Source organism: Nicotiana attenuata, unplaced genomic scaffold, assembly GCF_001879085.1.
Source record: "Nicotiana attenuata strain UT unplaced genomic scaffold, NIATTr2, whole genome shotgun sequence".
Taxonomy (NCBI): Eukaryota; Viridiplantae; Streptophyta; class Magnoliopsida; order Solanales; family Solanaceae; genus Nicotiana; species Nicotiana attenuata.
This window is the reverse complement of record NW_017670379.1, coordinates 215,703-241,418: the sequence shown is the minus strand read 5'-3', so window position 1 is coordinate 241,418 and position 25,716 is coordinate 215,703.

Here is a 25,716-nt window from a genome sequence, read left to right as displayed (position 1 = left end):
CTTTCCCCACTTACCAGCAGTACTACGGAACCACCTCTCAAACACCACCACCTCCACCACCCAAACAAATTCCATGCCCTCCACCACCAACTACTCCTGTGTTTGTGGCTCCTCCACCTGTCGCACTACACAGGTCTTCTAGCGAACCTTTGTTCCAAACCCATGATAACCAGTATTACCCACCCGAAGCCACTTTCAAACCACCAGAGCCATGCCCTTACACTCCCCGCCTCGATCTCTCAGCTGAAGAAGAAAAGCCTCCCAAAAACCCGGAGCAAGAAGAGATGATACAGAAGGTTAAGAGCTTAGAACAGTCATTCCGAAATATGCAAGGGCTCGGAGGACAAGTGAGTGTAGCCTACAAGGACCTGTGCCTGTTCCCTGATGTCCAGTTGCCAGCAGGATTCAAGCTGCCCAAGTTTGACCTATATGATGGCCATGGTGATCCGGTGGCCCACTTAAGGGGTTCTGCAGCAAGATGAGAGGAGCTGGAGGAAGGGACGAGTTATTGATGGCTTACTTTAGTCAAAGTCTAAGTGGAACAGCTTTGGAGTGGTACACACGACAGGATCATGCTCGATGGTACACTTGGGACGACCTGGCCCAAGCATTTGCATGTCATTTTCAGTACAATCTCGAAATTGTTCGAACCGTCTGTCACTAACTAAAATTGAGAAGAAGCCTGGAGAAAGCTTCAGAGAGTATGGTTTTCGGTGGAGAGAGCAGGCGGCAAGAGTCGATCCTCCAATGAAAGAGAATGAGATGGTTGATTACTTCCTACAGGCTTTGGAGCCAACCTATTATGGTCATCTGGTGTCAGCAGTGGGAAAAACTTTCAACGAGGTCGTGAAAATGGGAAGTATGGTAGAAGAGGGTCTCAAGTCTAACAAGATTATGAGCTATTCAGCAACCAAAGCAACTACTCAGGCTATTCAGAGCGGCACTGGAGGAGTATTGGGAAAGAAGAAGAAAGAAGAGGTTGCAGTAGTGGAATCGAGAGCTTGGTCCAGAGGTCCATCACCATATTATCACTAACCTCGCCCTCACCCCCAAACCTACCCACACACCCCATATGGCCCACCGCAGCACTATTACCCACCTCCTATCCCCAGTTTCTCTGTCCATCATGCCCAAACATACCCCCAACCTCCTACCCATGCACAATGGCGCGCACCCACCTCACAAAATACTTACCCAGCTCAAAACACTTACCCACCCCCAAGAACCAATAGAAATCCCACAAGAACCGACTTTCGACCTAACCCTGCATTTAAGAATGATAGGCTGCAAAAGAAGAAGAATTTCACTCCCTTGGGTGAATCTTACACTAGATTGTACCACAGATTGAGACAGTTGGGCATGTTGAGTCCGATTGAACCCAAATTGCCAAATCCTCCCCCAAGGAATCTGGACCACTCTGTGAGTTGTGAGTATTGCCCAGGTGCGCCGGGACATGACACAGAAAAATGTTGGCATTTGAAAACGGCCATCCAAGAGCTCATTGATACCCGCCGAATTGAAGTGCACGCCCCAGAAACGCTTAACATCACCCAAAATCCATTACCAACCCATCACGAGACCCATATGATTGAGCTAGTCCAAAAGGGAGAGCATAAGAAGCCGTCACAAACTGTAATGATGATCAGGGCTAGTGAGGATAGATCAAATGAGCAACTAACAAAGGGGAGGGCATTGATCAAGGTAGAAGAAACAGTTAGCAAGCCAGTTGTAGTAATAAAGAAGGAGCTTTTGAACAGCGTTGCAGAAAAACAAGAACCAACTAAAGTGGTAGTGTCGGGGGCAGCTGTCAAGCCCGTTGTGATTGTGAAAGGGGCTCGCACAGAGCCGGTTGTCATCAAGCCAGTGACTCAGCTANAGAAAATGAATACAGAGCTAAAATAAGAGCATTGGCAAAACAGGTCCAAGACCTCCAGTTTGAGAACAGCGTGCAAGCCGCAGCTGATGAGGGTGAGAGAAAGAAATTGGCCGAAGAGAATGAAGCCTTACGAGCCCAAATCCAAAAGATGAAGCTAGCGGCCGAAAATCCCGTTAGGAGTGCCGAAGATGCAAAGCTTATAGAAACTTTAAGGCAAAAAGTGAATGACTACAGTTTTGACCTCAACAAAGCAGAAAGGGAATTAGCCGGGGTTCGGAAACAATTGGCTAAAAACGCGGAAGAACAGGCCCGCATGGTTAAGCAGTTGAAAGAAGAATACGACAATGAGGTCACGGGATTAAAGAAAAAGGTCATTGCTACAGAGAACAAAATGATCAAACAGGCAAAAGAATTCAAAGTTGAAAGAGAACACTGCTACACGACATTGGCACAATTAGAAATGGACTTGCAACAACTCCAGGAACAAAACCAGGTAGCCGAGCAAACTTTGGAGGCTAGGGCCCAACAGATAGGGTGGTTGCTTCAGGAAAAAGGCAGAATTAGGGAGAGAATCTTGATCGTTGCTCACTCCATTACGAGGAAATGCCAAGTGTGCGAGAACATGACTCGTACCACCTTCTTTGCATCGGTGATGATATTTGTGAAGCAGATAATGAGTGACCTAGACAGACTTCAAGGGGAACTTGCATATAGGCCCGCGGCGAGACCGAACGATGTCCCGCGGGCACCATGAGCTTTAATGTATTCATGATTGTCCTTTGAGTTTGTACTTCTTTTTCCACTAGAGTTAGTCATTTGAGTCTGTATTTCCTTTTCTACTAGAGTCTGCCAGTTGTTTGAGTCTGTATTTCCTTTTCGTTAAAAGTCAGTCAGTTGATTGAGTCTGTATTTACGTTTAAAATAGAATAGGGATGATGGAGTCTGTAGTTCTTTTCTGCATTAGAGTCTATTAGTTGTTTTAATCTGTCAGTTTTGAGTCTTTGTATTAGATGTATTTGCTATCAATAAAATTGAAAATCCTAAAAAACATTTTGCTTCTACTTTACATTTATTCTTCACGAACTACGCTCGGTCTGATTCATGCAGGGTCATGATACGTAGACAATCTACATAGGATTCGACCGTAACTGAATAAAAATAGAAAATAAGAGAGAAAATGCAAAAAAAAGGGAGCGGCAAGAAACAATGGAAAAATAAAAGGAAGTGGCACATAGAAATAAGGAAAAGCCGGGATGACGCATGCAACCAAGCAAAGGCATAATAGAACTGGTTAACTGCTTAGGTGCATTCATTCCCAAATGTGCGGTTGCTTATCTATCAATTCCCTAACCGCTAACAAAGTTGTTGTTGATGAGTTCAGGCAAGTGGTTAAGTTGAATGGCATTCTGGCAACCCATCCCTACAACACCCGCTCTAAGGATAAGTCAAACATGGTCAACTAGGAATTAGAAGCAAGCATTGTCGACCCGTCTAGGGAGGAGGAAGTAGTGGACGTTAATGCAATGAAGGAGGAGATGTATAAACTGAAGCAACAAATGGCCGAGATGTACCAGGCCTGGTCAAAGGGACATCCACCACCAGCCTATCCTGCTAACCCCGCCTACATCCCACCACTAGCTCAGCCTCAAGATCCTCCCACAGTGAACTCATCTCCGGCTTTCCCTACTTACCAGCAGTACTACGGAACCACCTCTCAAACACCACCACCTCCACCACCCAAACAAATCCCATGCCCTCCACCACCAGCTACTCATGTGTTTGTGGCTCCCCCACCTATCGCATTACACAGGTCCTCTAGCGAACCTTTGTTCCAAACCCATGATAACCAGTATTACCCGCCCGAAGCCACTTTCAAACCACCAAAACCATACTCTTACACTCCCCATCTTGATCTCTCAGCTGAAGAAGAAAAACCTCCCAAAAACCCTGAGCAAGAGGAAATGATACGAAAGTTAAGAGCCTAGAACAGTCATTCAGAAATATGCAGGGGCTCGGAGGACAAGTGAGTGTAGCCTACAAGGACTTGTGCTTGTCCCCGATGTCCAGTTGCCAGCAGGATTCAAGCTACCCAAGTTTGACTTATATGATGGACATGGTGATCCGGTGGCCCATTTAAGGGGGTTCTGCAGCAAAATGAGAGGAGCTGGGGGAAGGGACAAGTTATTGATGGCTTACTTCAGTCAAAGTCTAAGTGGAGCAGCCTTGGAATGGTACACACGACAGGATCATGCTCGATGGTACACTTGGGACGATTTGGCCCAAGCATTTGCATGTCATTTTCAGTATAATCTCGAAATTATCCCAGACCGTCTGTCACTGACTAAAATTGAGAAGAAGCCCGGAGAAAGCTTCAGAGAGTACGGTTTCCGATGGAGAGAGCAGGCGACAAGAGTCGATCCTCCAATGAAAGAGAGCAAGATTGTTGATTATTTCCTACAGGCTTTGGACCCCACTAGAACCGGTTTTCGACCTAACCCTGCATCTAAGAATGATAGGCTGAAGAAGAAGACTTTTACCCCGTTGGGTGAATCTTACACCGACTTATACCACAGATTGAAACAGTTGGGCATGTTGAGTCCGATTGAACCCCAATTGCCACATCCTCCCCCAAGGAATCTGGACCACTCTGTGAGTTGCGAGTATTGCTCAGGTGCTCCGGGACATGACATAGAAAAATGCTGGCATTTGAAAACGGCCATCCAGGAGCTCATTGATACTCGCCGAATTGAAGTGCAAACCCCAGAGACGCCTAACATCACTCAGAATCCATTGCCAACCCATCACGAGACCCATATGATTGAGTTAGTACAAAAGGGAGAGCATAAGAAGCCTTCACAAACTATAATGATGACAAGGGCTAGCGAAAACAGATCAGATGAGAAACCAACCAGTGGGAGGGCAGTGATCAAGGTGGAGGAGACAATTAGCAAGCCAGTTGTGGTGATAAAGAAGGAGCCTTTGAGCAATGTTGCGGTAAAACTAGAACCAGCTAAAGTGGTGGTTCCAAGGGTAGCTGTCAAGCCCATTGTGTCTGTGAAAGGGGCTCGCACAGAGCCGGTTATCATCAAGCCAGTGACGCAGTTGCCAGTAATCGATGAAAAGGCCGTCCCATGGAATTACGGCCGAGTAACAGTGATATATAAGGGGAAAGAAGTTAAAGAAGAAGTTTGTGAAACCCATGGGTTGACTCGGTCAGGGAGATGCTTTGCCCCTGAAGCGTTGAGAAAAGCCAAAACAGCCAAAGATAATCCAGTACCAGTGAAAAGGGCCGTAACTGAAGAAGAAGTAGAGGAATTCTTGACGAAGATTAAGGCGCAAGATTATTCCATTGTAGAACAGCTGAGAAAGAACCCAGCAAAGATCTCATTGCTATCATTACTGATCCACTCAGATGAGCACCGCCAGGCATTGATGAAAATTTTGAATGAAGCCCATGTTCCTGATAAGATTTCTGTGAACCATCTAGAGAAAATAGCAAACAAGATTTTCGAGGTCAACATGGTTACATTTTCTGATGATGAGCTGCCTTTGGAAGGCACTGAGCATAATAGAGCACTCTACCTCACGGTGAAATGTGAAGACTCTGTGGTCACCCGGGTGCTGATTGATAACGGGTCCAGTGCAAACATCTGCCCTCTCTCCACCCTGGAAAAGTTAAAGGTGGACAGTGAGAGAATCCACAAGAATAGTATTTGCGTGTGAGGATTTGATGGAGGAGGAAAGGACACAGTTGGGGATATAGTGTAGGAACTGACGATAGGTTCGTTTCAATTTACTATGGAGTTCCAGGTGCTCGACGTGGCTATTTCTTACAATCTCTTGCTAGGCCGACCCTGGATTCATGCAGCAAAAGCAGTGCCATCTACCTTGCACCAGATGGTCAAATTCGAGTGGGACAGGCAAGAGATTGTGGTGCATGGGGAAGATAGTTCGTGTACTCTGGGTGGTGCCATTGTGCCTTTCATAGAAGCTGAGGACGACAAAGGTCCATGGGTTTATCAAGTCTTTGATACGGTATCGGTTGAAAAGATCCCGGAAGGGGAGTGTATTCCTGTGCCAAAGGTAGCTGCTGCATCCGTCATGGTTGCGTCGGAAATGCTGAAGAACGGATTTGTACCTGGAAAAGGCTTGGGTGCTTCTTTACAAGGCATCGTACAGTCGGTATCCCTTCCTGCAAACCTAGATACTTTTGGTTTAGGCTTCAAGCCCACTGCTGCAGACATAAGGCGAGCTAGAAAAATGAAAAAGAAAGCATGGACCATTCCAAAACCTATTCCCCGCCTTTCCCGTTCCTTTGTCAGGCCTGGTACTAAGAAGCGCCTAGCAACAGCAATGCCCAGTGGTATAGTTGATCCCGACAAGGAGCTGATTGAGAGGTTTGAAAAGCTGTTTGATGAGGTGAATGTATTAGAGGCCGGAGAAGGTCCAAGCAAGGCAGATGTTCAGTTCGTGGGGCCCCAGGCAAAGCTTAACAATTGGGAAGCAACTCCCCTTCCTACCCGGAGGGAGTCTTGGTAGTTAGTTTTGATTTCCTTTCAGTTTAATCTGGATTATTTCCAAGGTTGTAATTCGGATGCTATGTTCCGTCTGTTTGGATGAGTTAAACCTTGTTATCTTAAATGTTAATGAAATGCAATTTCCCTCCTTTTTCATTCCTGATAGTTTTTATTTTGTCTTTCTTTTCTTTCTTGTACAGTCCCTTTTGCGCTGGTTTCAGTGATGTGTCATGCATGAGGAGTCTTCAGCCCAGCCTTAAATGCCAATCTAACTTAGACATAATAATACAAGAAATTGAGTGTGATGACGAAATAGAATATGATGATGAAGAAGCTTTTTAGGAAATCAGTAAATAATTAAGCCATTTTGAAGAAAAACCCAAACCTAATCTGAATGACATAGAGGCAATCAATTTAGGGGATCAGGAGAATGTGTGGGAAACGAAAATAAGTGTCCATTTGGAACATCAGCTCAAAGAAGAGATAATTAAAGCATTGTTTGAGTACAAAGATGTTTTTGCGTGGTCATATGGCGATATGCCTGGTTTAAGCACCAATTTGGTGGTCCACAAATTGCCCACCGACCCAGCATGCCTCCTGTCAAGCAGAAGCTAAGGAAATTTAAAACAGACATTAGTGTGAAAATCAAAGAAGAGGTCACCAAGCAGTTTGAGGCAAAGGTCATCCGAGTCACGCGGTATCCCACCTGGTTAGCCAATGTTGTGCCTGTGCCAAAGAAGCATGGAAAGACCAGGGTGTGCGTCTCAATAAGGCAAGCCCAAAAGAAAACTTCCCACTACCAAACATCCACATATTGATCGACAATTGTGCCAAACATGAGATTGGTTCCTTCGTGGATTGTTATGCGGGCTATCACCAGATTTTGATGGATGAGGAGGATGCGGAAAAAACGGCATTCATTACGCCTTGGGGAACGTATTGTTATAGGGTCATGCCATTTGGGTTGAAGAACGTAGGGGCAACGTATATGCGGGCGATGACCACCATGTTCCATGACATGATACATCGGGAAATTGAGGTCTATGTAGACGACGTGATCATAAAGTCGAGGAGACAATGTGACCACGTCAAGGACTTGAGGAAATTGTTCCAGAGACTCCGCAGGTACAACTTCAAACTTAATCCAGCGAAGTGTGCGTTTGGAGTCCCGTCTGGGAAGTTATTGGGATTTGTGGTAAGTCGGCGCGGTATTGAGTTAGACCCGTCCAAGATCAAAGCCATTCAGGAGCTACCGCCGCCAAGGAACAAGAAAGAGGTGATGAGTTTGCTTGGCAGGTTGAATTACATCAGCAGGTTCATTGCCCAGCTCACAACGACCTGCGAGCCCATCTTTAAGCTGCTAAAGAAAGATGCTGCGGTCAGATGGACGGATGAATGTCAAGCAGCATTTGACAAGATTAAGAAGTATTTGGCTAGTCCACCTGTGTTGGTCCCGCCGGAGCCGGGAAGACCCTTGATCCTTTATCTGACAGTTCTGGATAACTCTTTTGGTTGTGTACTGGGGCAGCATGACATCACAGGAAGGAAAGAGCAGGCGATTTACTACCTCAGCAAGAAGTTCACATTGTATGAGGTGAAGTACACTCAACTTGAGAGGACCCGTTGAAGTATATTTTTCAGAAGCCCATGCCCACGGGGAGGCTGGCGAAATGGCAAATTTTGCTTACGGAGTTTGATATTGTCTACGTGACCCGGACTGCAATGAAAGCACAAGCACTGGCTGATAATTTGGCCGAAAACCCAGTTGGAGATAATGCATGTTGAAGAAGTAGAACAAGTCGACAGGCCAGGATGGAAACTGTTCTTTGACGGGGCTGCCAATGCCAAGGGTGTCGGGATAGGAGCAGTACTGATTTCTGAGACGGGGCAACATTACCCTGTCACTGCTCAACTTTATTTCTATTGCACCAATAACATGGCTGAATACGAGGCATGTATCTTGGGTTTGAGATTGGCTATAGACATGGGTGTCCAGGAAATCTTGGTCATGGGTGACTCGGATCTTCTGGTACACTAGATTCAGGGTGAATGGGAGACACGAGATTTGAAGCTCATACCGTACCGGCAGTGTTTGCATGAACTTTGTCAACGGTTTCAATCAATAGATTTCAGGCATATTCCAAGGATTCACAATGAGGTTGCCGATGCTTTGGCTACTTTGGCGTCAATGTTTCATCATCCAGACAAGGCTTATGTGGACCCATTACAAATTCAGGTCCGAGATCAGCATGCCTATTGTAATACGGTAGAAGAAGAGCTTGATGGTGTGCCGTGGTTCCATGATATCAATGAATACCTGTGGATAGGAGTGTATCCGGCACAAGCTACAGGGGTTCAAAAAAGAGCAATACGACGCTTGGCAAGCGGTTTTTTCTTCAGTGGAGGGGTGCTGTACAAGAGAACCCCAGATCTTGGATTATTGAGATACATGGATGCTAAACAGGCTACAGTTATCATGGCTGAGGTACATGCGGGAGTTTGCAGACCTCATATGAGTGGATATGTATTGGCAAAGAAGATTCTCCGAGCGGGTTATTATTGGCTCACTATTGAACGGGATTGCATCAGTTTCGTACGCAAGTGTCATCAATGTCAGGTACATGGAGATTTGATTCATTCTCCAGCATCTGAATTGCATACAATGTCGGCACCATGGCCGTTCGTTGCTTGGGGAATGGATGTCATTGGGCCGATCGAGCCAGCGGCGTCGAATGGGCACAGGTTCATTCTGGTAGCTATTGATTATTTCACTAAGTGGGTTGAAGCGAAAACTTTCAAATCTGTGACCAAGAAGGCAGTGGTCGATTTTGTGCATTCGAATATCATCTGTCGGTTTAGGATCCCGAAGGTAATCATCACAGACAATGGTGCCAATCTCAACAGTCATTTGATGGCAGAGATATGTCAGCAGTTTAAGATCACGCACCGCAATTCCACCCCATATCGTCCTAAGGCGAATGGAGCGGTCGAAGAAGCTAACAAGAACATCAAGAAAATACTTCGAAAAATGGTAGAGGGGTCCAGGCAATGGCATGAGAAGTTACCTTTCGCCCTTTTAGGCTATCGCACTACTGTCCGCACTTCAGTAGGGGCGACTCCTTACTCACTGGTGTATGGCACTGAAGCAGTAATACCCACAGAGGTTGAAATCCCGTCCCTTCGGATCATCACTGAGGCGGAAATTGATGATTTTGAATGGGTTAAAGCCTGCTTGGAACAACTAAGTCTGATTGATGAGAAGAGATTGGCAGCAGTATGTCACGGTCAGTTGTACCAACAGATAATGGCAAGAGCATATAATAAGAAAGTGCATCCGCGGAAATTCGAAGTAGGGCAATTGGTGTTGAGGTGTATCCTACCTCATTGGGCTGAGGCAAAAGGAAAGTTCGCCCCGAACTGGCAGGGGCCATTTGTTGTAATCAGAGTGTTGTCCAATGGCGCATTATATTTGACAGATGTGGAAGGGAAATGTGTAGAAACGGCTATCAACTCTGATGCAGTCAAGCGATACTATGTATGATTTCTTGGTTTAATTGTACTTTATTGTATTTGGCATATTTTTGAGATTGAAATGACGAAGGCATTTTGTTCTGCTATCCAAACACTGTATCCTTTGTTACCCCTTTTGAGCCTCATCTACTTTCTTTCGTACCCCTCTTTCGGAATCAATAACAACTTGGGAGCTCGCACAAGGAAAATCAGTGAAGAAATAAGAAAACACAGTCCAAAAAAAAAGAGAAAAGAAAAAAGAGAAAAAAAAGGAACAGAAAAATGAAGAAAAGAAAAGAAAGAAAAGAAATGAAAAGAAGAGAAAGAAAGAAAAGAAAAGAAAGTCACAACAACAAAGTAATTTCTATGACCTGAACTACGTTTGACTTGATCCCGAAAGGGTACGTAGGCAGCCTCTCCCTGAGGTTCAGTCACATCAAAACAAAATCCCAAAAGTCCCCACAAAAAACTGGGGCAGCAGTTATGGTTGTGCAAGAAAGTTGATTCCGAGAGTTGTAATTGTGAACCCACACTGAATCGTTTTAGAGCCTTTTATACCCTTTCTTTCTAATCCTATCCAAAAGCCTGCGCTACGGTCCAAAGAAAGACCTTTTGATCAATCTTCAGGAAGTGCCAATACGAGCAAGTAAAAGTGATTTACGTCAGGGGCAACACTCCGGTGCAAGGGAAAAATGATAAAAATGAGAGAGTCTTATTGGTGAAAACCCTCACGATCACCATAAGGCGAAGTGAGTTGAGAGAAATCAAAATGAGAGAGTCTTATTGGTGAAAACCCTCACGGGCACCGTAAGGCGAAGGCGAGTTTTTCAGACAGGCAAATGAGACAAATCTGTGGTCAAAAGCTGCTCAAGACATTGTAGGACGAGCAAGATTCGGGTTTGGGTGAAAATCAGGTTGTGAAAGTCCGGAACAACAAACGTGGCAATCGAAAGTTGATTGGTCGGACAGACTGGGCTGGTCAATCCAAATGCATGGCATACTCAATGGTACCAGCTGTTCCACTCAGATAAGTTATTCTCTTCTTTCTTCATTACAAATCATCCGTTCTCGAATTCTCTTTATCCTTAACCCTCGAGGTCATTGCATTTCATTCTTTCGAGGTCTATCTTTAAGATGTTTCAGTATCAGTCCTGTTCGAAACAAAAGGAAGGAATGTCAAGGCTAACTACCAGCTTCCTAGTTGTACAGACAGGGCCAGAATATATCAAAGATGTCTAAAAGTAAAGTAAGTCACAAAGGACCACTAGAAGTTTCATCGGCGGATTAGTCGGATAATTGTGGGGGAAGAAGCGAAGTTTCAAAAAAGGGGTCAGAAGCACAAAAACAACAATATGGGATAGAACACTTGGGTCATCGGAAGTCAAGGGGTTGAAATTCGGTCAGGAAGTCGAGGGGATTCAAGGCAAGTCCAGGAAAGCGAGACGGAGTAAAGCCCAGCAGCAGGGATGTACCTAGCAAGAATGCCAGCAACTAACCATATTTTTAAAACTGACAAGATTTTTCTTTGATTGAAACGGGGGCAGAAAGTTTTCATTGGTTTCGGAGAAACCCTCCTTAAGGAAAAGGCAGGCACCCAAAACAGGTATGACGGAAATTCTCAGGACCCTCCTGGAAAATGGGACTTAGTTTAAATTTCAAAACAATCATGAGTAGCATAATTGAGCATAAATAGGAATATAAATTGGTTTCAAAGTTTGCTCGTTTAAGATAGGATTCAATTAGGAGTTTTCAGGACCCTCCTGGATAATGGGATGTAGCTTTAAAGTTCGTTTCAGATAACAAGATATAGTGGGAGTCGTACCTTCGGTAGATATAACTTAGGTTAAAACTATCTTTTAACTAGAAGCTATCAAGACCCACCTGGATAATAGGGAGTAGTTTAAGACCTTTTAGACAACAAATATAGTAGGGGGTAATACCTCTAGAGGATATAACTTAGGTTCATAATTATTAGAAGTTGTCAGGACCTCCCTGGATAATAGGACTTAGCTTTCAAATTCTTATAATAGTTGGTAGAATAATTCAGTTTAACACTTACCCATGTACCCAGCTACTAAACTGAGGCAGAAAGTTTTCTTTGTTTTTGTTATTTTGTTGCAGTCAGGAGCCCACCTGAAGAACAAGGGAATACTTTTCAAGTTCAGCAATCAGGAGGCCACCTGGAGAACAAGGGAATACTGTTCAAGCTTCAGCAGTCAGGTGCCCACCTGGAGAACAAGGGAAGTAAAATTCAAATTTTAGCTTCTAATTTTTTATATTTGATAACATGTTGTACCTAGTTACCAAACTGGGGCAGAAAATTTTCTTTGTTGTTTATTTTGTTGAAGTCAGGAGCCTGCCTGGAGAACAAAGGCATACGTTTCAAGTTTCAGCAGTCAGAAGCCCGCCTGGAGAACAGAGGCATACATTTCAAGTTTCAGCAATCAGGAGCCCGCCTGAAAAACAGAGGAATACCGTTCAATACAGCAATCAGGAACCCGCCTGGAGAGCAGGGAATACATTCGAGTTTAGCGGTCAAGCATCACCCGGAGAAAGGAAAACATCTCAAAGTATAGCCAGCTGTCAGGCAGCTACCTGGAGAAAGGGTAATACATCTCAGATCACAAGTCCAGGCAGCAACAAAAGGATGTCGCCGAGAGAATACAAGTAAACAAAGCAACAAGAACCACAAGAGCAAGTTTGAAGACATAGATAGGATCTTTTGTAATTCATAGATCATAGCTTAGGCTAGCTTCTTTTTATTTTGACACGGTGTTATAAGGAGGTCAGCGAGCAGTAGCAGCAGCAACAGCAGTGAAATCACAGCTCCTGGTAGTCCCAGCTACCAAACCTTCCCGAACTACACTGACCTGATTCCTTTTTAGCCAAGACTATGTAGGCAACCTCAGAAGCAGGGTGCGGTCAACTCTTTCAAAAAATGCTTCACACGGAGTATTCAAACGGGCAAAAATCACTCGTATCCGCTCACTTATCTTTGCCCGCAAACTCTTTGTGTTTCCAAGCAAAGAGGGGCAGCTGTGAGCACGTGATTTTTGCCCCATATGAATTACTCCCAGAAATTCAAAACAAAATAATGTCTTTCAGTATTTGCAATTTGGTGGATTTTTGTGACATTTTCTGTTAATTGTTTGTATTTGTTTGTGCATGTTTATTTTATTTAATTCATGAAAAATAAATAAAATATGTTGCATTTGCAGTTAGGATTTAATTTGGCATTAGTTAGTAATTTAGTTGTGTTACGAAAATAGAAAATCACAAAAAATAACTCATTTTGGCATTTAGTTTCGAATCGTGCAGCTTTCTTTTAATTTGGTAGTTAATTAGTGTTGTAAATATTATTTTGAACATTAATCTAATATAGTAGGATAATTTTGGTTTAGAATTAATGTAGGTTTTATTTTTAAAAAAGAAAAAAAAAGATTTGAAAAGAAATGGAAAGAAAAAAATAAAAAAATAAAAATAAAAATTGAAAGATAAGTCTGTTTGGGCCATTTTTAATTGAAATTACTCAGGCCCAAACATTTGGCTCAAAACCCGTCCAAATTTGGCCCAATATTACACTCAAAACCCGGTCCAGTCCTGGCCGTGTCCAAAACGACGCCGTTTAACCAAGATTCAATCTCAACCGTCTATGTTTATTGATCTGACGGTTGAGAAGTCCCCTCCCCTAAATATATAAGTGTCCGAACCACCCCTACCCCCCCTAGGTCGTCTCTCTCACCCCTCATTATCAGAAAGTAACGCCGCCCTACTCCGCCATAAGCCGCCGGCCGAAAATCGTCTCCGCCGGCGGCGATGCTCCAAAGTCGCTCAAAATTACACCCCTACACCGCCTTAACCCCCTCAATACGAATCCATGACCAACTCCTCTCAAATCCCAACCAAACGTCCCAAATCTACAAAACCCTAAATTGCATCTCCGCCGCACACGGTGGCGCCGGCTCCGTTCACCGCCAAAATAACATCACAGAGTCTCCTCACCATCCTCTCTTCAAATCTGTAAACGTTTTTCCTCAAATCCCTATTTAAGCCCTCGAATCGTAGATCAAAGATTTCGTCAAAACCTTAAACCAACCAATCCTCGTCAAATCAGTCTCACTTGGCCTCCTCACTCTCCTCATGAAGCTTCCACCACCAGTGACGCTCAAATATTGTTGGAGCTGTTCCAATCTCAAATCCGAAGCGGCAGAACCCTAGGAGCTCATAGGCAAGCTTTCTTTGGTCTTTTACTTGTTTCCCTTCCATGACCGTTCTTCTCCAAATTAGTCAATCTAGGTTTAGTTTTCTCTTCTGTTTTGACATCTCGTTTAGGATCAGTAGTCGAACCTGTTTCGTTTGTTCTTATTTGTTTATCTTCATGTTTATTTGAGTTTTAATTCACTAATAATGATTAGCATAATTTTGTTCGTCTGATTTTGTCATTAATTTAGTCACAGTTCTTGGTTAAGTTTTGATTGTTCATTTTAAGTCAGTAGGATCTCTTCTCCTGTGAACAATTATCCTTCATAGTTAATTCATGCCAACAGTCCTTTATCTTGATTTAATTTGGTTCTTTCTTTGGTTTTCTGTTTGTACTTAGTTGCGATTGATTCTGTTAATATTTTCTGAGTAGTTAGTCTAATGTTCATTTCCTTTTGTGATTGTTTAGTGTAGGTTAGGGTAATTATGATTTAGTTTGATTGTTAATTTATTAATTACTGATGATAGTGTGAATTAGGGTCAGGTTTCAGTCTCGATTAGTATCAATTGGATTCAATCTTAGAGGTTTGGATTTGCTTAATGGTCTAGACTATTATTTAGTTAACCAGGGTTAGTAAGATGGGCTGAGGTCAACTAGTATAGGGTGGGTAATTTCAGATTGAATTCAGGGTTAGTTTGGATATTTAGGGAGCATAGGAAAGCTGTAATTAAATCTAGAACCCTCTAGAATCTTCTAAATAGGGCCTTAGTTATAATTTCAGAAAGTTAGTGGGATAACTTGAGTAACAAGTCAGAAAATAGAGGGTTAAGTAGAAATAAGTGAGGGACTAATGTGTAAAACTAAATATCTGAAGCCGCCCCTCATTTTTTGCCTATAAAAGGCACGTCGAATGCCTTAATTCCCAAGTTTGGCATCTGAAAAATCCCTAAAAGTTTCTAGAAAGTTTTTGAGCCTCCAAAAAACTCCCCTCTAAAAAACTCTCTCTCTATAATCTCCAGATCTGAAATCAGATATCAAAAATTTCAAAAAGCCAAAAAAAAAACAAATAGAAATTACAGAAAAATACAAAAAAAAGCCATTGAGTTCAAGCTTCTTAGTTTAAATTCAAGTCGTGGAGGTTAATTTGCAGTCCTATTTTCAGTTTTGGTAATTGGAAGGTGCTGAGTTCTATTGGTTTGGTTTCGAGTAGCTTTGGGTTCAATTCAACTGGTTTTGATTGAGTTTTGGGTTTGCTGTGGTGTTCTAGAGCATTTTGAGTCTATTTACGTGTGTTTCAAGTGGTTTGTGGTTGATTGCTTGGAATTCGTTTGGTTTTAAACCCTCCCTGATCAGTTGAACTAGTTCTGGTTGTTGTGACCTCTGTCCATTGCTGCTGACCTTCCTTTCTTTTTCTTATATTTCCAACTTCCAGGTACATATTCGAATCACAATTTGGTGTAGCTTTGAGTGAAGTGCTGAAATGAAAGGCCTATTCATCTATTTTCTGAATATGTGTATTCATACTGTCATAATAGCTTAGATACTGATAATGAATGTTTGTTCATGGCCACCTTCAAATTACATAGATGCTAGACGATTAAACTGGATAATGGATTGTATAATTTGGACTTTGGACTGTTGAATCTGTTTGTGGACATGATCAGTCTTAGTATAATTTGATGCTGGATAGAGTTTTACGTTTTGTGGACAAGTAAAAATCAGGACTAGTTTGGATTCACAATCGCCTGTGAAATCAACATATGACATCCAGAGTTCATCGGTTTGCAAGTAATAAGTCTGCACGCTGATTTATTAATATGAGTGGAGTTAATTCTAATATAATTAGTCTGTTTTGTGTAGTATTATTATCGTTTTCAGCTTGTTCTTCACCTAGTGGTATCTAATAATCCACCAGCAGTTAAATGAGTGAAATAATCTGAGTATTAAATTTGAATTTGAGTGATCAATGCTTCATTAATCTGAGTGGCACTTTGAATAACTTGAGTAAGTTTCTGTGATTATTTATACAACTGAATTGAAATTTGGCCTGGTTTAACAGTTTGGGCTCAATAGTCCATTTTCAAGAAGAGTAAGTCTCAGGGCCTCAATGGACGGCCCAGGCTCAGTCGAATGATTGTGTACGTTTGGGCCTGGGCCCAGGTCTGCTTGGTCAGTTTATGGTGTGCACATGATATTAACTTTTCTTTCGTTGGGCTTATCTTGGAGCCCAGTGGCTGGAATAAAGTGCAAAATCACCATTTGGTCCAATAATAAATAATTAGGGCTTCTTCTTTTATTATTAGAGACGGATAAAAATAGAGAATCATAGTTGCTTTTAGGTTCGCCTTTTTAAAAATAAAACGAGATGAGCCTCGCTACACAAAACAAACAAATGGCGGGGCCCTCGATAAATGTTATACTAAAAATACCTAGACTTCGGGATGGGTCATTTAGCGAATTTCACGGCCTTCCCCAAAGATAATAACACGTTAGTCCTTTTTAGGCGCGTTTTTAATAATCTTACCTTCTTAAATACGGGTGCACATTTATGTGACCCAAATCCAAATCTCAACGAAGTCGAAATGTGTCAAAAACTGCGGGTGCATTTATGTGACGCGATTCGAGACATGTTTTCACGACGTTGCAATTCTCTTAAAATAATGATAATAAAAGCGGTTCAAAGTTGAAAGCATATAGGCTAAAACATGTTCTAAAATCAAATAAATAAGCCAAATATAGCAGTTGAGCGACCGTGCTAGAACCACGGAACTCGGGAGTGCCTAACATCTTCTCCCGGGTTAACAGAATTCCTTACTCGGATTTCTGGTTCGCGACTGTTAAACAAAGTCAAACCTTTTCCTCGATTCGGGATTCAAACCGGTGACTTGGGACACCATAAATCTCCCAAGTGGCAACTCTGATTTTTAACAAAATGAATCCCGTTTCGATTGTCCTTTAATTGGAAAAACTCCCTTTATTATACCCTTCACGGGGGTGTAGTAAGAGAAAAAGGAGGTGTGACATCTGTTTTCTTCCGCAAATTGGTTTATCTTTTGCATCATTAGGTCTACCTTAGTCGTAGGTACTAGGTGCTGTCACGATGGTTCACGGAGGGCGAACCGGGGTCGTGACACCNCTGTTTGTACTTAGTTGCGATTGATTCTATTAACATTTTCTGATTAGTTAGTCTAATATTCATTTCCTATTCTGTGATTGTTTAGTGTAGGTTAGGGTAATGATGATTTAGTTTGATTGTTAATTTGTTAATAACTGATGATAGTGTGAATTAGGGTCAGGTTTCAGTCTCGATTAGTATCAATTGGATTCAATCTTAGAGGTTTGGACTTGTTGCGATTACAGCTGAATGGTCTAGACTATTATTTAGTTAACCAGGGTTAGTAAGATGGGCTGGGGTCAACTAGTATAGGGTGGGTAATTTCAGATTGAATTCAGGGTTAGTTTGGGTATTTAGGGAGCATAGGAAAGCTGTAGTTAAATCTAGAACCCTCTAGAATCTTCTAAATAGGGCCTTAGTTATAATTTCAGAAAGTTAGTGGGATAACTTGAGTAACAAGTCAGAAAATAGAGGGTTAAGTAGAAATAAGTGAGGGATTAATGTGTAAAACTAAATATCTGAAGCCGCCCCTCATTTTTTGCCTATAAAAGGCACGTCCAATGCCTTAATTCCCAAGTTTGGCATCTGAAAAATACCTAAAAGTTTCTAGAAAGTTTTTGAGCCTCCAAAAAAACTCCCCTCTAAAAAATTGTCTCTCTATAATCTCCAGATCTGAAATCAGATATCAAAAATTTCAAAAAGCCAAAAAAAAAAAAAACAATAGAAATTACAGAAAAATATAAAAAAAAAAGCCATTGAGTTCAAGCTTCTTAGTTTAAATTCAAGTCGTGGAGGTTAATTTGCAGTCCTATTTTCAGTTTTTGTAATTGGAAGGTGCTGAGTTCTATTGGTTTAGTTTCGAGTAGCTTTGGGTTCAATTCAACTGGTTTTGATTGAGTTTTGGGTTTGCTGTGGTGTTCTAGAGCATTTCGAGTCTATTTACGTGTGTTTCAAGTGGTTTGTGGTTGATTGCTTGGAATTTGTTTGATTTTAAACCCTCCCTGATCAGTTGAACTAGTTCTGGCTGTTGTGACCTCTGTCCATTGCTGCTGACCTTCCTTTCTTTTTNTTTAACAAAATGAATCCCGTTTCGATTGTCCTTTAATTGGAAAAACTCCCTTTATTATACCCTTCACGGGGGTGTAGTAAGAGAAAAAGGAGGTGTGACATCTGTTTTCTTCCGCAAATTGGTTTATTCTTTTGCATCATTAGGCTTACCTAGTCGTAGGTACTAGGTGCTGTCACGATGGTTCACGGAGGGCGAACCGGGGTCGTGACACCAACTCAACTGAGTACCAACGTAACGTATCCTTCTTATCATGCTATCGTGGGTAAATAAGCCGGAAAGGTCATCATGAGATAACTAGAATTAATCAAAAGAGAATACTCGACAAAGGACGACCCAATATGGTATACAAACTTATACCTGTGACATACGGACCTATAAGACCGATATGATCATTTGTACACTCAAATATAGGTCAACAATGCCATACAATCATCCATATACATGACACCTGTCTACAAGCCTCTAAGAGTACATAAACATCATAAAGGGCAGGACAGGGCCCCACCATACCATTCAATACATGTCCAAATCATACTGACCAAATCGGCAACTCCGGAGCATGTGGAGTGCACCAACACCTTTCGCCGAGCTGATAGCCTACTAGGAGGACAGTCAACCTGTCTATCGGGACCTTCGGGCATGAAATGCATCATCCCTAGGAAAAAGGGACGTCAGTACAGATAAAGTACCGAGTATGTAAGGAATGAAAAGTAGTATATAAAAGACATGAAAGAAACATGGAGTAAAGGACTCAACCTGTAAGTATGAATAGCTTTGTGAATCATGAAACATTTATAATGTCATGCATATGCGTATAAATTTCATATCATGCATAGGTATATGCGTATATAACATCATTAAGCCTCTGAGGGCATCCCATCATTTCATCTCGGCCCCTGTGGGCAATATCATCAACGTATACCAACTGATCAGGTGGTGATGCGCATATAATGCCGTAACTTTCTACATACGTCATATGCATATAATATACGCGTATATAATTCCATCTGGTAATGGGTTAATGTACATGTATAAATGAATTAAATGCGTAAGAAGCAAGTCAATAAGCTCTCTCGGGATGTCATAAGATCTATTTGCCTTTGGTTAATATCACGAAATAAATCAACTTACGTATTTTCTTACACCCGTGAACAGACGATATAATAATAGGACACATGGGTAATCAACAACATTGGCGACCCTAGTACATCTAAGAATAGAGTCATTTATGAAAGTTTTGCTCGTTTTGTTTGTATCGTATGGGTCATGCAAAAAGGAAAGAAGGGATAGCTTTAACATACCTTATAGAAATCTGTCCAATAACAATGCTAAACTCAGCTTACTACACCATAATCTGCAACAACGATAGTGAAGTTATTGTCAGGCTACAAACGACTCTCTCATTTATATAACAAAAGTAGCTTAATCTTTAACAAAACGGGTAGCCTTTTCCCTGATTTTTACTTCTTCCTCAAGCCTACTATAGGCGAGAAAGAAATACAGTACGATTAGCAGCTCGAAAATAACCCAAGACCATTAAAGAAACAAAAGGCCAGATATACCATAACACATCCAATCAACAAGTTATCAATTAGCCTAAAATTGCAACGACGAGAAACCAGCCCACTATCCTACCACATGTGGCATTTCTCCACGTCCTTTATCCTTCCAAACTCCATAAATTAGAAGCACAAGAGGCCAACATCAGTAGACTACAAAGCAGTCCACTACAAGTGGAATAAATCGAACTCACGGCTTCCGATCACTGTCCCATGAGTTCTGACTATTAGGAAACGAATTTATCAACCTGCCTTGAGATTTAAAAAGCTTAATCACAACAAGTAGGTGGTTTTTGAACCATGAATCACCTTCCAAAAGTCAAACTACAAAGAAAAAGAGAGGCGGTATAATGATACTTACATCGTAGGGATTGTTCTAATATTATTGCTTCTTGATTTCATGAAAAGGGTGTTGATCTTGCGGGGAATTTCTTGGACCGGTACTTGGAGAGCTTGAGAGTGCTTTGGTGTAAGTATTCTCTGTATATTGACGAGATATAAGGGGAAAAAACCACTTACAAGCCCACCGCTTTAATTCTCCAAGCAGGTGGGTAAGCTACCTGCTTAGCAGCTTGAGCGGTGCAATTTCAGACAATTGTATCTCTCTACTCTGATATTGTATTGACAAACGGTTTGTAGCATTGGAAACTAGACACATGGGATTTAATTCCATTTAAATATATCCCTATAACTCTCAATAGATTGGGACAAAACTGCCTCACAACCTGGCCTATAGACCTGTCCGATTCTCCGAAGAGCGGCGACATGACTTGGCGACCCTACTTTAAAAATACATATTTCTCTACCCCGATATCGTATGAATAAATGGTTTGGACCGTTGGAAACTATGTTCAAAGACCTTATTTTTGGTATGATCTATATCCCAAAATTACATCATAAAGCTTACGAATTTAATTTCTCAAACATCTCATTACAAGGCAAATCTTAAGTCGATTTTTCCGTAAGTAGAATCCGATTTTCCCAAAATTTATATTTTATATACAAACATCAAATATAGTAATATTATGACTTTACACTCATTTAAATCATGATTAACAAGTCTCATTCATCTTAACTTAATTAAGACTTTGATAAACCTTCCTTAGCCTTGTAGAAGGATTTCATCCTTTTGAGTTTACATTAGATAATCTTATAATGACAGTGACCTCTGAAGTACGGGGTGTAACATCTTCTCCCCCTTATAAACATTTGTCACCCAATGTTAACTCATAAAGGCTTGCAAAAATGGGGCTAACATTATTAAATCACTTTATATACTTTCAAAGATGATCTCATTTTCGAGCTTACATCAATTGACTTACGGCGTACTTTCACATACGAAAACATGGGGTGTAACATCACCCCCCCCCCCCATGGAAACATTCGTCCTCGAATGTTGATTGATGCGCTTATCATTCTCAAAACCTATAGCTCTTATAAATACTTTAATACTCTCCTAGCCATCTAGCTAACTGTTCTGTGAATAAATCTAAAGGCCAGGGCATTCCCCTCTTAGGCCTCTTTCTCACACCACGACTTGTGGTCAGGTTTCTTCTAATCTTGTAACTATTGCTACCTTCTATCATGTAGTCTGTACGACTTTGTCCTTATATGTGCGCCTATGCGACTCTTCTCACTTTTCCGTCTAGCTTTTAGCCAATCTCTAGGCCTTCTTTTGTGAACATATAAAGAATTATGAAAAGTTGTCCCTCTAGGCATCTATAGGCGTACTGAAGTTCTTCGCTTGGTACTTTGTCGAACTTACAACTATTTCTATATCTTGTTTCATAGCCTTGGTTATCTATGTTTATGGCTATACTATATCTAGGTAGGATATACTATACCATAACACTAACTTCGATTTATTATTATCGAGGTCTGCTACCCAACTCCAGTTTACTCTCTCGTTGCTTATCCTATATGTATAAATCAAAGTCTTTTAATGCTTTATCATTATAGTTCATCATAAGAATGACGGCCTAATATCATCTCATACTTTGTAACTTTTATCCATCCATTATTGATTTACCTTAATGTTGATCCGTAAACTACCACTGATAACTTGAAACCTCATACGTAATATATTGTCACTAGGGCTCACATCGCATCAGGGAACATTTGAAGTGATTTCCTGATCCACCTGGGAAAGTTACTATTCTTCAATAACCGTATTTCATAGCATCCCAATGTGATTCATCTTATGAGGGGTATTCTAATCTCGTGCAATTCATAAAATCCCTTTCCTTAAAATCATTACTCAATCAAAGGCCAAAACATCATCCTCTTATCTATCACCATTACACCCTTATTCTACTATATGGGCATCATTTCATCTCTTCTAATTGCTCCTAGTCTTAGACTTCTCTGAGTTAATTCAGGCTATACCGAGATTTCTATAACTTACGGAAACCATCAGCTCTCTTGTTTTGATGGGTTTAATCCCGAGGACTTACCTATTCTTGTCACCATCTCACTCACCTTTTCTTATCCTTACTCCTATCTACCTAAAACCTTGTCGCTCTACGACACTTTAGCTTGCGATCTACACATATTTATTTATACTACTCGCAGCCTTCCTTTAACTTGCTAACACCATAGATTTCCTTTCGTGCCTGTCTTTAAACATAAACAATTACTTTACCTGGTCGTTCTGCCACATCCTTCATGGATACTTGGATTATCTTAGTTCCCAAGAATACTGGAATTTCCTATAACTCATATGATCTCAAATATGACTTTTGATTTTTTTTCAAGTTTATTAGCCACGATAGGTGCCACTTTCTTATGAAATACATACAATATTGTAGTGGGAGTGTTGTTACAAGATCATTTCTTCTTTAGGTCACTATACATAGGGTGAAGCCTTCTTCCTTATTTTCTCAGCTAGTATTCCGTTGTAGCACTTAGGGGACACCCTCTGACTCTTGTAAAGCTGCAAGCTTATTACATTGTATACCGAAGGATTTTATTTTATGTTTTAACTCACCCATAATCATCCTTAGTTTCTTACCCCCAAGCCCTTGTGCTCGTAGGGTTGCTTTTGAACTGAAATTTTGAATGTCTCCCAAGTGGCACTACCTTTTATTCTGTAACACTTATACGGTACATTTAACTACCCAACTCCTATCTGAGTATTTCTCAAGGATCACAATGTCGTATCCACGAGACTAAATTCCCTATGTTGGGGTTCACTAGGTTTATCTTGCACGATCTATTGATTTATATGTATCCTCTTGTCTAACCATAACTAGACTCTTCCTGAATAAACTACTAACTACTCGTTGGTCCATTCTCACCTCATTATTCCGCGTACTCTCTTGGGTTATTTTATTTGTCTTAACTTACCTCTCACACTGGCTCGTTATTATCAAGTGTTCATTCGCACTTATTTATCAATACATCCTGTGCGGTAACCCTTACTACCTCTCCCCGGTGTCGTGCTTGCATAATGTTCTGAGTTGTAACATATTTGTAGGATCTGAATAAATGGAATCTCATTCCTTTCACCTTTTTACCGCATTATTTCTTTACTATTCCATAGTTACATGAACTGCATAACTCCGACTTAATACCATATCACACCATCTTCCCCCCTTTAGAGGTGTACTAAGATTTAGTGTTGCGACGATCTACCTATAAATATTTTACCCCTTAATCTTTGGCATCTTTTCACATCATCAATGACCCTAACTTGCCTTGCGGTAACCCTTTTGTACTAGGGATAACTTAACTCCTTATGCAGAAGGGTGACACCTAGTGTAACTGGCACACTTACTCTTTTAAGCTTAACTCTACTCACAATGCTTGCTTTAGGAAGCGTCTTCCTAAATGGACTTTGAAGGTTATTCTTTTGTTGTCTATTCTATTATTACTGGAATGCTATGTCCGAAGTCTCACGATACCGACTATTATAAAATCTTCTGATCCCTAATTCATATTCAGTTTATCTTATTCACTAGCCCATACTGTTTTCTATTACTCTGGGGATCTAGCTTAGCCTTCTGGTAATCACTTTTGAGTCACCAACTCATTTCTCGAAATGAGGGTATGACTTTATGGCTTATACAATTTTATTGTCTCAAGGCCTGTCACCTCTTGTCTTTTTCTTCACTTCACTATAGACTCTGTCATTCTGTCATATTTTGATTTACCGTTATCACCCATTTAGCACATCTTACTCATAATGCTTCATTTGCTCCCTTCTTATTCTCCGGCTAATATTTTTGTCTATCACTTTATTCTAAAAATTTCAATAAAATATTCTTTCGCTTTTAGCTCCCCTTGCACCATCTCACTGGTTCTTCAGGTCACATTCTCACTTTACTAGGGACGAGAGCTATACTAAGGTAAATTTTATCCCTTTTAGGATTCCAGTGCCTATCTTCTGACTTTTATGAACATTCTAGTATTCTTATCTCAATGTACTATTCTAGAGTGCACCATCAGGGTGTCGCACAAGGAGAACTACTACCAAGTTTGCAATTTCCTTCGGAAATGTTAGCTAACGCTAACAATCCATCCACCATTTTGGGTACTCTGACCCCAGCTGGATCCTGATATCCCATCCCTCTCTTAAACTATATATGTTGGCTCTCATAGGGCATAACTGTGATGGGTGTTGTCAAGTGTATATATCTCTTCTACTGTTGAAAGTAACTCAGAATGCTTATATGTCTCTGCCTGAATTGTAAATACTGATTATTAATTGGGTACCTCGTACCCTTCTTCACGTTGCCTCTTTTACTTGTTAAAACTTATATCTACCTTCTGATTCTCTCATTGCTTTTACTATATGGGTGGATAGATATTCATGCCTTAGGGCTCCATATCAAGAACCTTACATGTCTTGGTACACACATGATCTACTGAAGACCTTACATTTTCTCATCATAAGAATAATGCAAAATTGAGTTCCTCTTACTCAACTCTTACACATCCACATTCAATCTCTTACCAACTGTCTTTCTGGATGTGTATTATGAATAAAATAGAATTTAGGAGTTTGAATTCTTATAATTGAGCTCTACCACACGATTTAGAGTAAGAAAAAAGAGTGACAGTCCTAAATTCCCTTTAGCTTCCCACTTATAAGTGTGGTGCATAACACACCCATAAACAAGACTCTACTAGACACGGCTTGTTGACTCCCTAGGACAGAACTGCTCTGATATCACTTTTGTGACGACTCAAGCTGAAGGGCCGTGACGGGCACCCGGTACCTAACTCAACTAAGTACAAACATAACGTATCCTTCTTATCATAATATCATGGGTGAATGAGCCGGAAAGGTATCATCAGATAACCAGAATTAAACATAAGAGAATACTCAACAAAGGACGACCCAACATGCTATACAAACTTATACATGTGACGTACGTGCCTATAAGATCGAAATGATCGTCTGTAAACTCAAAACATAGGTCGATAAGGCCATACAATCATCCATATACATGAAATTTGTCTACAAGCCGCTAAGAGTACATAAATGTCGTAAAGGACATGACACCCACCATACCAATCAATACAAGTCCAAATTATACTGACCAAATAGGCAACTCCGGAGCAAGTGGACACCAACACCTTCCGCTAAGCTAATATCCTACTAGGAGGATTGTCAACCTGTCTATCGGGACCTGCGGGCATGAAACGCAGCATCCCCAGGCAAAAGGGACGTCAGTACAGATAAAGTACCGAGTATGTAAGGCATGAAAAATAGTATATAAAAGTCATGAAACATGGAGTAAAGGACTCAACCTGTAAGTCTGAATAGCTCTGTGAATCATGAAACATTTATAATATCATGCATATGCATATAAATGTCATATCATGCATAGGTATATGCGTACATAACATCATCAAGCCTCTGAGG